Source organism: Bombina bombina, chromosome 10 (genome assembly GCF_027579735.1).
Source record: "Bombina bombina isolate aBomBom1 chromosome 10, aBomBom1.pri, whole genome shotgun sequence".
NCBI classification, from domain to species: Eukaryota; Metazoa; Chordata; class Amphibia; order Anura; family Bombinatoridae; genus Bombina; species Bombina bombina.
Genome location: NC_069508.1, coordinates 6,736,855 through 6,750,849, shown reverse-complemented (window position 1 = coordinate 6,750,849; position 13,995 = coordinate 6,736,855). Strand labels below are relative to the sequence as shown.

Genomic DNA, 13,995 nt, shown 5'->3' with positions numbered 1-13,995 from the left:
CTCCTATTCTTGTGCTCATATTACAAGTTAAATCCATAGCACTCCTATTCTTGTGCTCATATTACAAGTTAAATCCATAGCACTCCTATTCTTGTGCTCATATTACAAGTTATATCACTAGCGCTCCTATTCTTGTGCTCATATTACAAGTTAAATCCATAGCACTCCTATTCTTGTGCTCATATTACAAGTTATATCACTAGCGCTCCTATTCTTGTGCTCATATTACAAGTTAAATCCATAGCGCTTCTATTCTTGTGCTCATATTACAAGTTATATAACTAGCGCTCCTATTCAGGTGCTCATATTACAGGTTATATCACTAGCGCTCCTATTCATGTGCTCATATTACAAGTTATATCAGTAGCGCTCCTATTCTTGTGCTCATATTACAAGTTATATCAATAGCACTCCTATTCTTGTGCTCATATTACAAGTTAAATCCATAGCGCTCCTATTCTTGTGCTCATATTACAAGTTATATCAGTAGTGCTCCTATTCTTGTGCTCATATTACAAGTTATATCAGTAGTGCTCCTATTACAAGTTATATCACTAGCGCTCCTATTCTTGTGCTCATATTACAAGTTATATCAGTAGTGCTCCTATTCTTGTGCTCATATTACAAGTTATATCAGTAGTGCTCCTATTCTTGTGCTCATATTACAAGTTATATCAATAGCACTCCTATTCTTGTGCTCATATTACAAGTTATATCAGTAGCGCTCCTATTCTTGTGCTCATATTACAAGTTATATCAGTAGCGCTCCTATTCTTGTGCTCATATTACAAGTTATATCAATAGCACTCCTATTCTTGTGCTCATATTACAAGTTAAATCCATAGCGCTCCTATTCTTGTGCTCATATTACAAGTTATATCAATAGCGCTCCTATTCTTGTGCTCATATTACAAGTTATATCAATAGAGGTCCTATTCTTGTGCTCATATTACAGGTTATACCAATAGCGCTCCTATTCTTGTGCTTATATTACAAGTTATATCACTAGCGCTCCTATTCTTGTGCTCATATTACAGGTTATATCAATAGTGCTCCTATTCTTGTGCTCATATTACAAGTTATATCAATAGCGCTCCTATTCTTGTGCTCATATTACAGGTTATATCACTAGCGGTCCTATTCTTGTGCTCATATTACAAGTTATATCACTAGCGGTCCTATTCTTGTGCTCATATTACAAGTTACATCAATAGTGTTCCTATTCTTGTGCTCATATTACAGGTTATATCAATAGCCATCCTATTCTTGTGCTCATATCACAAGTTACATCAATAGTGTTCCTATTCTTGTGCTTATATTACAAGTTATATCACTAGCGCTCCTATTCTTGTGCTCATATTACAGGTTATATCAATAGCGCTCCTATTCTTGTGCTCATATTACAAGTTATATCACTAGCGGTCCTATTCTTGTGCTCATATTACAAGTTATATCACTAGCGCTCCAATTCATGTGCTCATATTACAAGTTATATCACTAGCGCTCCTATTCATGTGCTCATATTACAAGTTATATCAATAGCGCTCCTATTCATATGCTCATATTACAAGTTAAATCCATAGCGCTCCAATTCTTGTGCTCATATTACAAGTTATATAACTAGCGCTCCTATTCATGTGCTCATATTACAGGTTATATCACTAGCGCTCCTATTCATGTGCTCATATTACAAGTTATATCACTAGCGCTTCTATTCTTGTGCTCATATTACAAGTTATATCAGTAGCGCTCCTATTCTTGTGCTCATATTACATGTTATATCACTAGCGCTTCTATTCTTGTGCTCATATTACAAGTTACATCACTAGCGCCTCTATTCTTGTGCTCATATTACAAGTTATATCAATAGTTCTCCTATTCTTGTGCTCATATTACAAGTTATATCACTAGCGCTTCCATTCTTGTGCTCATATTACAAGTTAAATCCATAGCGCTCCTATTCTTGTGCTCATATTACAAGTTATATCAGTAGTGCTCCTATTCTTGTGCTCATATTACAAGTTATATCAATAGCGGTCCTATTCTTGTGCTCATATTACAAGTTATATCAGTAGCGCTCCTATTCTTGTGCTCTTATTACAAGTTATATCACTAGTGCTCCTATTCTTGTGCTCATATTATAAGTTATATCAATAGTGCTCCTATTATTGTGCTCATATTACAAGTTAAATCAGTAGTGCTCCTATTCTTGTGCTCATATTACAAGTTATATCACTTGCGCTCCTATTCTTGTGCTCATATTACAAGTTATATCAGTAGCGCTCCTATTCTTGTGCTCATATTACAAGTTATATCAATAGTGCTCCTATTCTTGTGCTCATATTACAAGTTATACATGAGTGAGAGCGCTTGCTGTGTGATGTCAGTAGCTGTGTGTGTATTATACATGAGTGAGAGAGCTTGCTTTGTGATGCGAGTAGCTGTGTGTGTGTATTTTACATGAGTGAGAGCGCTTGTTGTGTGATGTCAGTAGCTGTGTGTGTATTTTACATGAGTGAGAGCGCTTGTTGTGTGATGTCAGTAGCTGTGTGTATTATACATGAGTGAGAGCGCTTGCTGTGTGATGTCAGTAGCTGTGTGTATTATACATGAGTGAGAGCGCTTGCTGTGTGATGTCAGTAGCTGTGTGTGTATTATACATGAGTGAGAGCGCTTGTTGTGTGATGTCAGTAGCCGTGTGTGTATTATACATGAGTGAGAGAGCTTGTTGTGTGATGTCAGTAGCCGTGTGTGTATTATACATGAGTGAGAGCGCTTGTTGTGTGATGTCAGTAGCCGTGTGTGTATTATACATGAGTGAGAGAGCTTGTTGTGTGATGTCAGTAGCCGTGTGTATTATACATGAGTGAGAGCGCTTGCTGTGTGATGTCAGTAGCTGTGTGTGTATTATACATGAGTGAGAGAGCTTGCTGTGTGATGTCAGTAGCTGTGTGTATTATACATGAGTGAGAGCGCTTGCTGTGTGATGTCAGTAGCTGTGTGTATTATACATGAGTGAGAGAGCTTGCTGTGTGATGTCAGTAGCTGTGTGTGTATTATACATGAGTGAGAGCGCTTGCTGTGTGATGTCAGTAGCTGTGTGTATTATACATGAGTAAGAGCGCTTGCTGTGTGATGTCAGTAGCTGTGTGTATTCTACATGAGTGAGAGAGCTTGCTGTGTGATGTCAGTAGCTGTGTGTGTGTTATACATGAGTGAGAGAGCTTGTTGTGTGATGTCAGTAGCTGTGTGTGTATTATACATGAGTAAGAGCGCTTGCTGTGTGATGTCAGTAGCTGTGTGTGTGTATTATACATGAGTGAGAGAGCTTGCTGTGTGATGTCAGTAGCTGTGTGTATTATACATGAGTGAGAGCGCTTGCTGTGTGATGTCAGTAGCTGTGTGTATTATACATGAGTGAGAGCGCTTGCTGTGTGATGTCAGTAGCTGTGTGTGTATTATACATGAGTGAGAGAGCTTGCTGTGTGATGTCAGTAGCTGTGTGTGTGTATTATACATGAGTGAGAGCGCTTGCTGTGTGATGTCAGTAGCTGTGTGTATTATACATGAGTGAGAGCGCTTGCTGTGTGATGTCAGTAGCTGTGTGTGTATTATACATGAGTGAGAGCGCTTGCTGTGTGATGTCAGTAGCTGTGTGTGTATTATACATGAGTGAGAGCGCCTGCTGTGTGATGTCAGTAGCTGTGTGTGTATTATACATGAGTGAGAGCGCTTGGTGTGTGATGTCAGTAGCTGTGTGTGTATTATACATGAGTCAGAGCGCCTGCTGTGTGATGTCAGTAGCTGTGTGTATTATACATGAGTGAGAGAGCTTGCTGTGTGATGTCAGTAGCTGTGTGTGTATTATACATGAGTGAGAGCGCTTGCTGTGTGATGTCAGTAGCTGTGTGTGTATTATACATGAGTGAGAGCGCCTGCTGTGTGATGTCAGTAGCTGTGTGTGTGTATTATACATGAGTGAGAGAGCTTGCTGTGTGATGTCAGTAGCCGTGTGTGTATTATACATGAGTGAGAGAGCCTGCTGTGTGATGTCAGTAGCTGTGTGTGTATTATACATGAGTGAGAGCGCTTGCTGTGTGATGTCAGTAGCTGTGTGTATTATACATGAGTGAGAGAGCTTGTTGTGTGATGTCAGTAGCTGTGTGTGTATTATACATGAGTGAGAGCGCTTGTTGTGTGATGTCAGTAGCTGTGTGTGTATTATACATGAGTGAGAGAGCTTGCTGTGTGATGTCAGTAGCTGTGTGTGTATTATACATGAGTGAGAGAGCTTGCTGTGTGATGTCAGTAGCTGTGTGTGTATTATACATGAGTGAGAGCGCTTGCTGTGTGATGTCAGTAGCTGTGTGTGTGTATTATACATGAGTGAGAGAGCTTGCTGTGTGATGTCAGTAGCTGTGTGTGTGTATTATACATGAGTGAGAGAGCTTGCTGTGTGATGTCAGTAGCTGTGTGTGTGTATTATACATGAGTGAGAGAGCTTGCTGTGTGATGTCAGTAGCTGTGTGTGTATTATACATGAGTGAGAGAGCTTGCTGTGTGATGTCAGTAGCTGTGTGTGTATTATACATGAGTGAGAGAGCTTGCTGTGTGATGTCAGTAGCTGTGTGTATTATACATGAGTGAGAGAGCTTGCTGTGTGATGTCAGTAGCTGTGTGTGTATTATACATGAGTGAGAGCGCTTGTTGTGTGATGTCAGTAGCTGTGTGTGTATTATACATGAGTGAGAGAGCTTGCTGTGTGATGTCAGTAGCTGTGTGTATTATACATGAGTCAGAGCGCCTGCTGTGTGATGTCAGTAGCTGTGTGTATTATACATGAGTGAGAGAGCTTGCTGTGTGATGTCAGTAGCTGTGTGTATTATACATGAGTGAGAGCGCTTGCTGTGTGATGTCAGTAGCTGTGTGTATTATACATGAGTGAGAGAGCTTGCTGTGTGATGTCAGTAGCTGTGTGTGTATTATACATGAGTGAGAGCGCTTGCTGTGTGATGTCAGTAGCTGTGTGTGTATTACACATGAGTGAGAGCGCTTGCTGTGTGATGTCAGTAGCTGTGTGTGTATTATACATGAGTGAGAGAGCTTGCTGTGTGATGTCAGTAGCTGTGTGTGTGTATTATACATGAGTGAGAGAGCCTGCTGTGTGATGTCAGTAGCTGTGTGTGTGTATTATACATGAGTGAGAGAGCTTGTTGTGTGATGTCAGTAGCTGTGTGTGTATTATACATGAGTGAGAGCGCTTGCTGTGTGATGTCAGTAGCTGTGTGTATTATACATGAGTGAGAGAGCTTGCTGTGTGATGTCAGTAGCTGTGTGTGTATTACACATGAGTGAGAGAGCTTGCTGTGTGATGTCAGTAGCTGTGTGTGTATTACACATGAGTGAGAGAGCTTGCTGTGTGATGTCAGTAGCTGTGTGTATTATACATGAGTGAGAGCGCTTGCTGTGTGATGTCAGTAGCTGTGTGTGTATTACACATGAGTGAGAGAGCTTGCTGTGTGATGTCAGTAGCTGTGTGTATTATACATGAGTGAGAGCGCTTGCTGTGTGATGTCAGTAGCTGTGTGTGTATTATACATGAGTGAGAGCGCTTGCTGTGTGATGTCAGTAGCTGTGTGCATTATACATGAGTGAGAGCGCTTGCTGTGTGATGCGAGTACCTGTGTGTATTATACATGAGTGAGAGAGCTTGTTGTGTGATGTCAGTAGCTGTGTGTGTATTATACATGAGTGAGAGAGCTTGTTGTGTGATGTCAGTAGCTGTGTGTGTATTATACATGAGTGAGAGCGCTTGCTGTGTGATGTCAGTAGCTGTGTGTATTATACATGAGTGAGAGAGCTTGTTGTGTGATGTCAGTAGCTGTGTGTGTATTATACATGAGTGAGAGCGCTTGCTGTGTGATGTCAGTAGCTGTGTGCATTATACATGAGTGAGAGCGCTTGCTGTGTGATGCGAGTACCTGTGTGTATTATACATGAGTGAGAGAGCTTGTTGTGTGATGTCAGTAGCTGTGTGTGTATTATACATGAGTGAGAGAGCTTGCTGTGTGATGTCAGTAGCTGTGTGTGTATTATACATGAGTGAGAGCGCTTGCTGTGTGATGTCAGTAGCTGTGTGTGTATTATACATGAGTGAGAGAGCTTGCTGTGTGATGTCAGTAGCTGTGTGTGTATTATACATGAGTGAGAGAGCTTGTTGTGTGATGTCAGTAGCCGTGTGTGTATTATACATGAGTGAGAGAGCTTGTTGTGTGATGTCAGTAGCTGTGTGTATTATACATGAGTGAGAGAGCTTGCTGTGTGATGTCAGTAGCTGTGTGTATTATACATGAGTGAGAGAGCTTGCTGTGTGATGTCAGTAGCTGTGTGTGTATTATACATGAGTGAGAGAGCCTGCTGTGTGATGTCAGTAGCTGTGTGTGTGTATTATACATGAGTGAGAGAGCTTGCTGTGTGATGTCAGTAGCTGTGTGTGTATTATACATGAGTGAGAGAGCTTGCTGTGTGATGTCAGTAGCTGTGTGTGTGTGTATTATACATGAGTGAGAGAGCTTGCTGTGTGATGTCAGTAGCTGTGTGTGTATTTTACATGAGTGAGAGCGCCTGCTGTGTGATGTCAGTAGCTGTGCGTGTATTATACATGAGTGAGAGAGCTTGTTGTGTGATGTCAGTAGCTGTGTGTATTATACATGAGTGAGAGCGCTTGTTGTGTGATGTCAGTAGCTGTGTGTGTATTATATATGAGTGAGAGCGCTTGTTGTGTGATGTCAGTAGCTGTGTGTGTATTATACATGAGTGAGAGTGCTTGCTGTGTGATGTCAGTAGCTGTGTGTGTATTATACATGAGTGAGAGAGCTTGCTGTGTGATGTCACTAGCTGTGTGTGTATTATACATGAGTGAGAGCGCTTGTTGTGTGATGTCAGTAGCTGTGTGTATTATACATGAGTGAGAGAGCTTGCTGTGTGATGTCAGTAGCTGTGTGTGTATTATACATGAGTGAGAGAGCTTGCTGTGTGATGTCAGTAGCTGTGTGTGTATTATACATGAGTGAGAGAGCTTGCTGTGTGATGTCAGTAGCCGTGTGTATTATACATGAGTGAGAGAGCTTGCTGTGTGATGTCAGTAGCTGTGTGTATTATACATGAGTGAGAGCGCTTGCTGTGTGATGTCAGTAGCTGTGTGTATTATACATGAGTGAGAGAGCTTGCTGTGTGATGTCAGTAGCTGTGTGTATTATACATGAGTGAGAGCGCTTGATGTGTGATGTCAGTAGCTGTGTGTGTATTATACATGAGTGAGAGAGCTTGCTGTGTGATGTCAGTAGCTGTGTGTATTATACATGAGTGAGAGCGCTTGCTGTGTGATGTCAGTAGCTGTGTGTGTATTATACATGAGTGAGAGAGCTTGCTGTGTGATGTCAGTAGCTGTGTGTGTATTATACATGAGTGAGAGCGCCTGCTGTGTGATGTCAGTAGCTGTGTGTGTATTATACATGAGTGAGAGCGCTTGCTGTGTGATGTCAGTAGCTGTGTGTGTATTATACATGAGTGAGAGCGCTTGCTGTGTGATGTCAGTAGCTGTGTGTGTATTATACATGAGTGAGAGCGCCTGCTGTGTGATGTCAGTAGCTGTGTGTGTATTATACATGAGTGAGAGCGCTTGCTGTGTGATGTCAGTAGCTGTGTGTATTATACATGAGTGAGAGAGCTTGCTGTGTGATGTCAGTAGCTGTGTGTATTATACATGAGTGAGAGCGCTTGCTGTGTGATGTCAGTAGCTGTGTGTGTGTATTATACATGAGTGAGAGCGCTTGCTGTGTGATGTCAGTAGCTGTGTGTATTATACATGAGTGAGAGCGCTTGTTGTGTGATGTCAGTAGCTGTGTGTGTATTATACATGAGTGAGAGCGCTTGCTGTGTGATGTCAGTAGCTGTGTGTGTATTATACATGAGTGAGAGCGCTTGTTGTGTGATGTCAGTAGCTGTGTGTATTATACATGAGTGAGAGAGCTTGCTGTGTGATGTCAGTAGCTGTGTGTATTATACATGAGTGAGAGCGCTTGCTGTGTGATGTCAGTAGCTGTGTGTATTATACATGAGTGAGAGAGCTTGCTGTGTGATGTCAGTAGCTGTGTGTATTATACATGAGTGAGAGAGCTTGCTGTGTGATGTCAGTAGCTGTGTGTATTATACATGAGTGAGAGCGCTTGCTGTGTGATGTCAGTAGCTGTGTGTATTATACATGAGTGAGAGCGCTTGTTGTGTGATGTCAGTAGCTGTGTGTATTATACATGAGTGAGAGCGCTTGCTGTGTGATGTCAGTAGCCGTGTGTGTATTATACATGAGTGAGAGAGCTTGCTGTGTGATGTCAGTAGCTGTGTGTGTATTACACATGAGTGAGAGCGCTTGTTGTGTGATGTCAGTAGCTGTGTGTATTATACATGAGTGAGAGCGCTTGCTGTGTGATGTCAGTAGCTGTGTGTGTATTATACATGAGTGAGAGCGCTTGCTGTGTGATGTCAGTAGCAGTGTGTATTATACATGAGTGAGAGCGCCTGCTGTGTGATGTCAGTAGCTGTGTGTGTGTATTATACATGAGTGAGAGCGCTTGCTGTGTGATGTCAGTAGCTGTGTGTATTATACATGAGTGAGAGCGCTTGCTGTGTGATGTCAGTAGCTGTGTGTGTGTATTATACATGAGTGAGAGCGCTTGCTGTGTGATGTCAGTAGCTGTGTGTGTATTATACATGAGTGAGAGCGCCTGCTGTGTGATGTCAGTAGCTGTGTGTATTATACATGAGTGAGAGCGCTTGCTGTGTGATGTCAGTAGCTGTGTGTATTATACATGAGTGAGAGCGCTTGCTGTGTGATGTCAGTAGCTGTGTGTGTGTATTATACATGAGTGAGAGCGCTTGTTGTGTGATGTCAGTAGCTGTGTGTATTACACATGAGTGAGAGAGCTTGCTGTGCGATGTCAGTAGCTGTGTGTATTATACATGAGTGAGAGCGCTTGCTGTGTGATGTCAGTAGCTGTGTGTATTATACATGAGTGAGAGCGCTTGCTGTGTGATGTCAGTAGCTGTGTGTGTATTATACATGAGTGAGAGCGCTTGTTGTGTGATGTCAGTAGCTGTGTGTATTATACATGAGTGAGAGAGCTTGCTGTGTGATGTCAGTAGCTGTGTGTATTATACATGAGTGAGAGAGCTTGCTGTGTGATGTCAGTAGCTGTGTGTGTATTATACATGAGTGAGAGAGCTTGCTGTGTGATGTCAGTAGCTGTGTGTGTATTACACATGAATGAGAGAGCTTGCTGTGTGATGTCAGTAGCTCTGTGTGTATTATACATGAGTGAGAGCGCCTGCTGTGTGATGTCAGTAGCTGTGTGTATTATACATGAGTGAGAGAGCTTGCTGTGTGATGTCAGTAGCTGTGTGTGTATTATACATGAGTGAGAGCGCTTGCTGTGTGATGTCAGTAGCTGTGTGTGTATTATACATGAGTGAGAGAGCTTGCTGTGTGATGTCAGTAGCTGTGTGTATTATACATGAGTGAGAGAGCTTGCTGTGTGATGTCAGTAGCTGTGTGTGTATTATACATGAGTGAGAGAGCTTGCTGTGTGATGTCAGTAGCTGTGTGTATTATACATGAGTGAGAGCGCTTGCTGTGTGATGTCAGTAGCTGTGTGTGTATTATACATGAGTGAGAGAGCTTGCTGTGTGATGTCAGTAGCTGTGTGTGTATTATACATGAGTGAGAGAGCTTGCTGTGTGATGTCAGTAGCTGTGTGTGTATTATACATGAGTGAGAGCGCTTGCTGTGTGATGTCAGTAGCTGTGTGTGTATTATACATGAGTGAGAGAGCTTGCTGTGTGATGTCAGTAGCTGTGTGTGTATTACACATGAGTGAGAGAGCTTGCTGTGTGATGTCAGTAGCTGTGTGTATTATACATGAGTGAGAGCGCTTGCTGTGTGATGTCAGTAGCTGTGTGTGTATTATACATGAGTGAGAGAGCTTGCTGTGTGATGTCAGTAGCTGTGTGTGTATTATACATGAGTGAGAGAGCTTGCTGTGTGATGTCAGTAGCTGTGTGTGTATTATACATGAGTGAGAGCGCTTGCTGTGTGATGTCAGTAGCTGTGTGTGTATTATACATGAGTGAGAGAGCTTGTTGTGTGATGTCAGTAGCTGTGTGTGTATTATACATGAGTGAGAGCGCTTGTTGTGTGATGTCAGTAGCTGTGTGTGTATTATACATGAGTGAGAGCGCCTGCTGTGTGATGTCAGTAGCTGTGTGTATTATACATGAGTGAGAGAGCTTGCTGTGTGATGTCAGTAGCTGTGTGTATTATACATGAGTGAGAGAGCTTGCTGTGTGATGTCAGTAGCTGTGTGTGTGTATTATACATGAGTGAGAGCGCTTGTTGTGTGATGTCAGTAGCTGTGTGTATTACACATGAGTGAGAGAGCTTGCTGTGTGATGTCAGTAGCTGTGTGTGTATTATACATGAGTGAGAGCGCTTGCTGTGTGATGTCAGTAGCTGTGTGTGTATTATACATGAGTGAGAGCGCTTGCTGTGTGATGTCAGTAGCTGTGTGTGTATTATACATGAGTGAGAGCGCTTGCTGTGTGATGTCAGTAGCTGTGTGTATTATACATGAGTGAGAGAGCTTGCTGTGTGATGTCAGTAGCTGTGTGTATTATACATGAGTGAGAGAGCTTGCTGTGTGATGTCAGTAGCTGTGTGTGTATTATACATGAGTGAGAGAGCTTGCTGTGTGATGTCAGTAGCTGTGTGTGTATTATACATGAGTGAGAGAGCTTGCTGTGTGATGTCAGTAGCTCTGTGTGTATTATACATGAGTGAGAGCGCCTGCTGTGTGATGTCAGTAGCTGTGTGTGTATTATACATGAGTGAGAGAGCTTGCTGTGTGATGTCAGTAGCTGTGTGTGTATTATACATGAGTGAGAGCGCTTGCTGTGTGATGTCAGTAGCTGTGTGTGTATTATACATGAGTGAGAGAGCTTGCTGTGTGATGTCAGTAGCTGTGTGTATTATACATGAGTGAGAGAGCTTGTTGTGTGATGTCAGTAGCTGTGTGTGTATTATACATGAGTGAGAGAGCTTGCTGTGTGATGTCAGTAGCTGTGTGTATTATACATGAGTGAGAGCGCTTGCTGTGTGATGTCAGTAGCTGTGTGTGTATTATACATGAGTGAGAGAGCTTGCTGTGTGATGTCAGTAGCTGTGTGTGTATTATACATGAGTGAGAGAGCTTGCTGTGTGATGTCAGTAGCTGTGTGTGTATTATACATGAGTGAGAGCGCTTGCTGTGTGATGTCAGTAGCTGTGTGTGTATTATACATGAGTGAGAGAGCTTGTTGTGTGATGTCAGTAGCTGTGTGTGTATTATACATGAGTGAGAGAGCTTGCTGTGTGATGTCAGTAGCTGTGTGTATTATACATGAGTGAGAGCGCTTGCTGTGTGATGTCAGTAGCTGTGTGTGTATTATACATGAGTGAGAGAGCTTGCTGTGTGATGTCAGTAGCTGTGTGTGTATTATACATGAGTGAGAGAGCTTGCTGTGTGATGTCAGTAGCTGTGTGTGTATTATACATGAGTGAGAGCGCTTGCTGTGTGATGTCAGTAGCTGTGTGTGTATTATACATGAGTGAGAGAGCTTGTTGTGTGATGTCAGTAGCTGTGTGTGTATTATACATGAGTGAGAGCGCTTGTTGTGTGATGTCAGTAGCTGTGTGTGTATTATACATGAGTGAGAGAGCTTGCTGTGTGATGTCAGTAGCTGTGTGTATTATACATGAGTGAGAGAGCTTGCTGTGTGATGTCAGTAGCTGTGTGTGTATTATACATGAGTGAGAGAGCTTGCTGTGTGATGTCAGTAGCTGTGTGTGTATTATACATGAGTGAGAGAGCTTGCTGTGTGATGTCAGTAGCTGTGTGTATTATACATGAGTGAGAGCGCTTGCTGTGTGATGTCAGTAGCTGTGTGTATTATACATGAGTGAGAGCGCTTGCTGTGTGATGTCAGTAGCTGTGTGTGTATTATACATGAGTGAGAGAGCTTGCTGTGTGATGTCAGTAGCTGTGTGTGTATTATACATGAGTGAGAGCGCTTGCTGTGTGATGTCAGTAGCTGTGTGTGTATTATACATGAGTGAGAGCGCTTGCTGTGTGATGTCAGTAGCTGTGTGTGTATTATACATGAGTGAGAGCGCTTGCTGTGTGATGTCAGTAGCTGTGTGTGTATTATACATGAGTGAGAGCGCTTGCTGTGTGATGTCAGTAGCTGTGTGTATTATACATGAGTGAGAGAGCTTGCTGTGTGATGTCAGTAGCTGTGTGTATTATACATGAGTGAGAGAGCTTGTTGTGTGATGTCAGTAGCTGTGTGTGTATTATACATGAGTGAGAGAGCTTGCTGTGTGATGTCAGTAGCTGTGTGTGTATTATACATGAGTGAGAGCGCTTGCTGTGTGATGTCAGTAGCTGTGTGTGTATTATACATGAGTGAGAGCGCTTGCTGTGTGATGTCAGTAGCTGTGTGTGTGTATTATACATGAGTGAGAGAGCTTGCTGTGTGATGTCAGTAGCTGTGTGTGTATTATACATGAGTGAGAGCGCTTGCTGTGTGATGTCAGTAGCTGTGTGTGTATTATACATGAGTGAGAGAGCTTGCTGTGTGATGTCAGTAGCTGTGTGTGTATTATACATGAGTGAGAGCGCTTGCTGTGTGATGTCAGTAGCTGTGTGTGTATTATACATGAGTGAGAGCGCTTGCTGTGTGATGTCAGTAGCTGTGTGTATTATACATGAGTGAGAGCGCTTGCTGTGTGATGTCAGTAGCTGTGTGTGTATTATACATGAGTGAGAGAGCTTGCTGTGTGATGTCAGTAGCTGTGTGTATTATACATGAGTGAGAGAGCTTGCTGTGTGATGTCAGTAGCTGTGTGTGTATTATACATGAGTGAGAGAGCTTGCTGTGTGATGTCAGTAGCTGTGTGTGTATTATACATGAGTGAGAGAGCTTGCTGTGTGATGTCAGTAGCTGTGTGTATTATACATGAGTGAGAGAGCTTGCTGTGTGATGTCAGTAGCTGTGTGTGTGTATTATACATGAGTGAGAGCGCTTGCTGTGTGATGTCAGTAGCTGTGTGTGTATTATACATGAGTGAGAGAGCTTGCTGTGTGATGTCAGTAGCTGTGTGTATTATACATGAGTGAGAGCGCTTGCTGTGTGATGTCAGTAGCTGTGTGTATTATACATGAGTGAGAGCGCTTGCTGTGTGATGTCAGTAGCTGTGTGTGTGTATTATACATGAGTGAGAGAGCTTGCTGTGTGATGTCAGTAGCTGTGTGTGTATTATACATGAGTGAGAGCGCTTGCTGTGTGATGTCAGTAGCTGTGTGTGTATTATACATGAGTGAGAGCGCTTGCTGTGTGATGTCAGTAGCTGTGTGTATTATACATGAGTGAGAGCGCTTGCTGTGTGATGTCAGTAGCTGTGTGTGTATTATACATGAGTGAGAGAGCTTGCTGTGTGATGTCAGTAGCTGTGTGTATTATACATGAGTGAGAGAGCTTGCTGTGTGATGTCAGTAGCTGTGTGTGTATTATACATGAGTGAGAGCGCTTGCTGTGTGATGTCAGTAGCTGTGTGTGTATTATACATGAGTGAGAGCGCTTGCTGTGTGATGTCAGTAGCTGTGTGTATTATACATGAGTGAGAGAGCTTGCTGTGTGATGTCAGTAGCTGTGTGTGTATTATACATGAGTGAGAGAGCTTGCTGTGTGATGTCAGTAGCTGTGTGTGTATTATACATGAGTGAGAGAGCTTGCTGTGTGATGTCAGTAGCTGTGTGTGTATTATACATGAGTGAGAGCGCTTGCTGTGTGATGTCAGTAGCTGTGTGTGTATTATACATGAGTGAGAGCGCTTGCTGTGTGATG

The 13,995-nt window shown here is 42.5% G+C and overlaps 1 protein-coding gene across 1 annotated transcript in view; it reads right to left on the bottom strand.

Annotated features, from left to right (window-relative positions):
• Nucleotides 1–13,995, bottom strand: part of DPH5 (diphthamide biosynthesis 5) — a 75,968-nt gene that overhangs the window by 16,236 nt on the left and 45,737 nt on the right. The window lies entirely within an intron of this gene.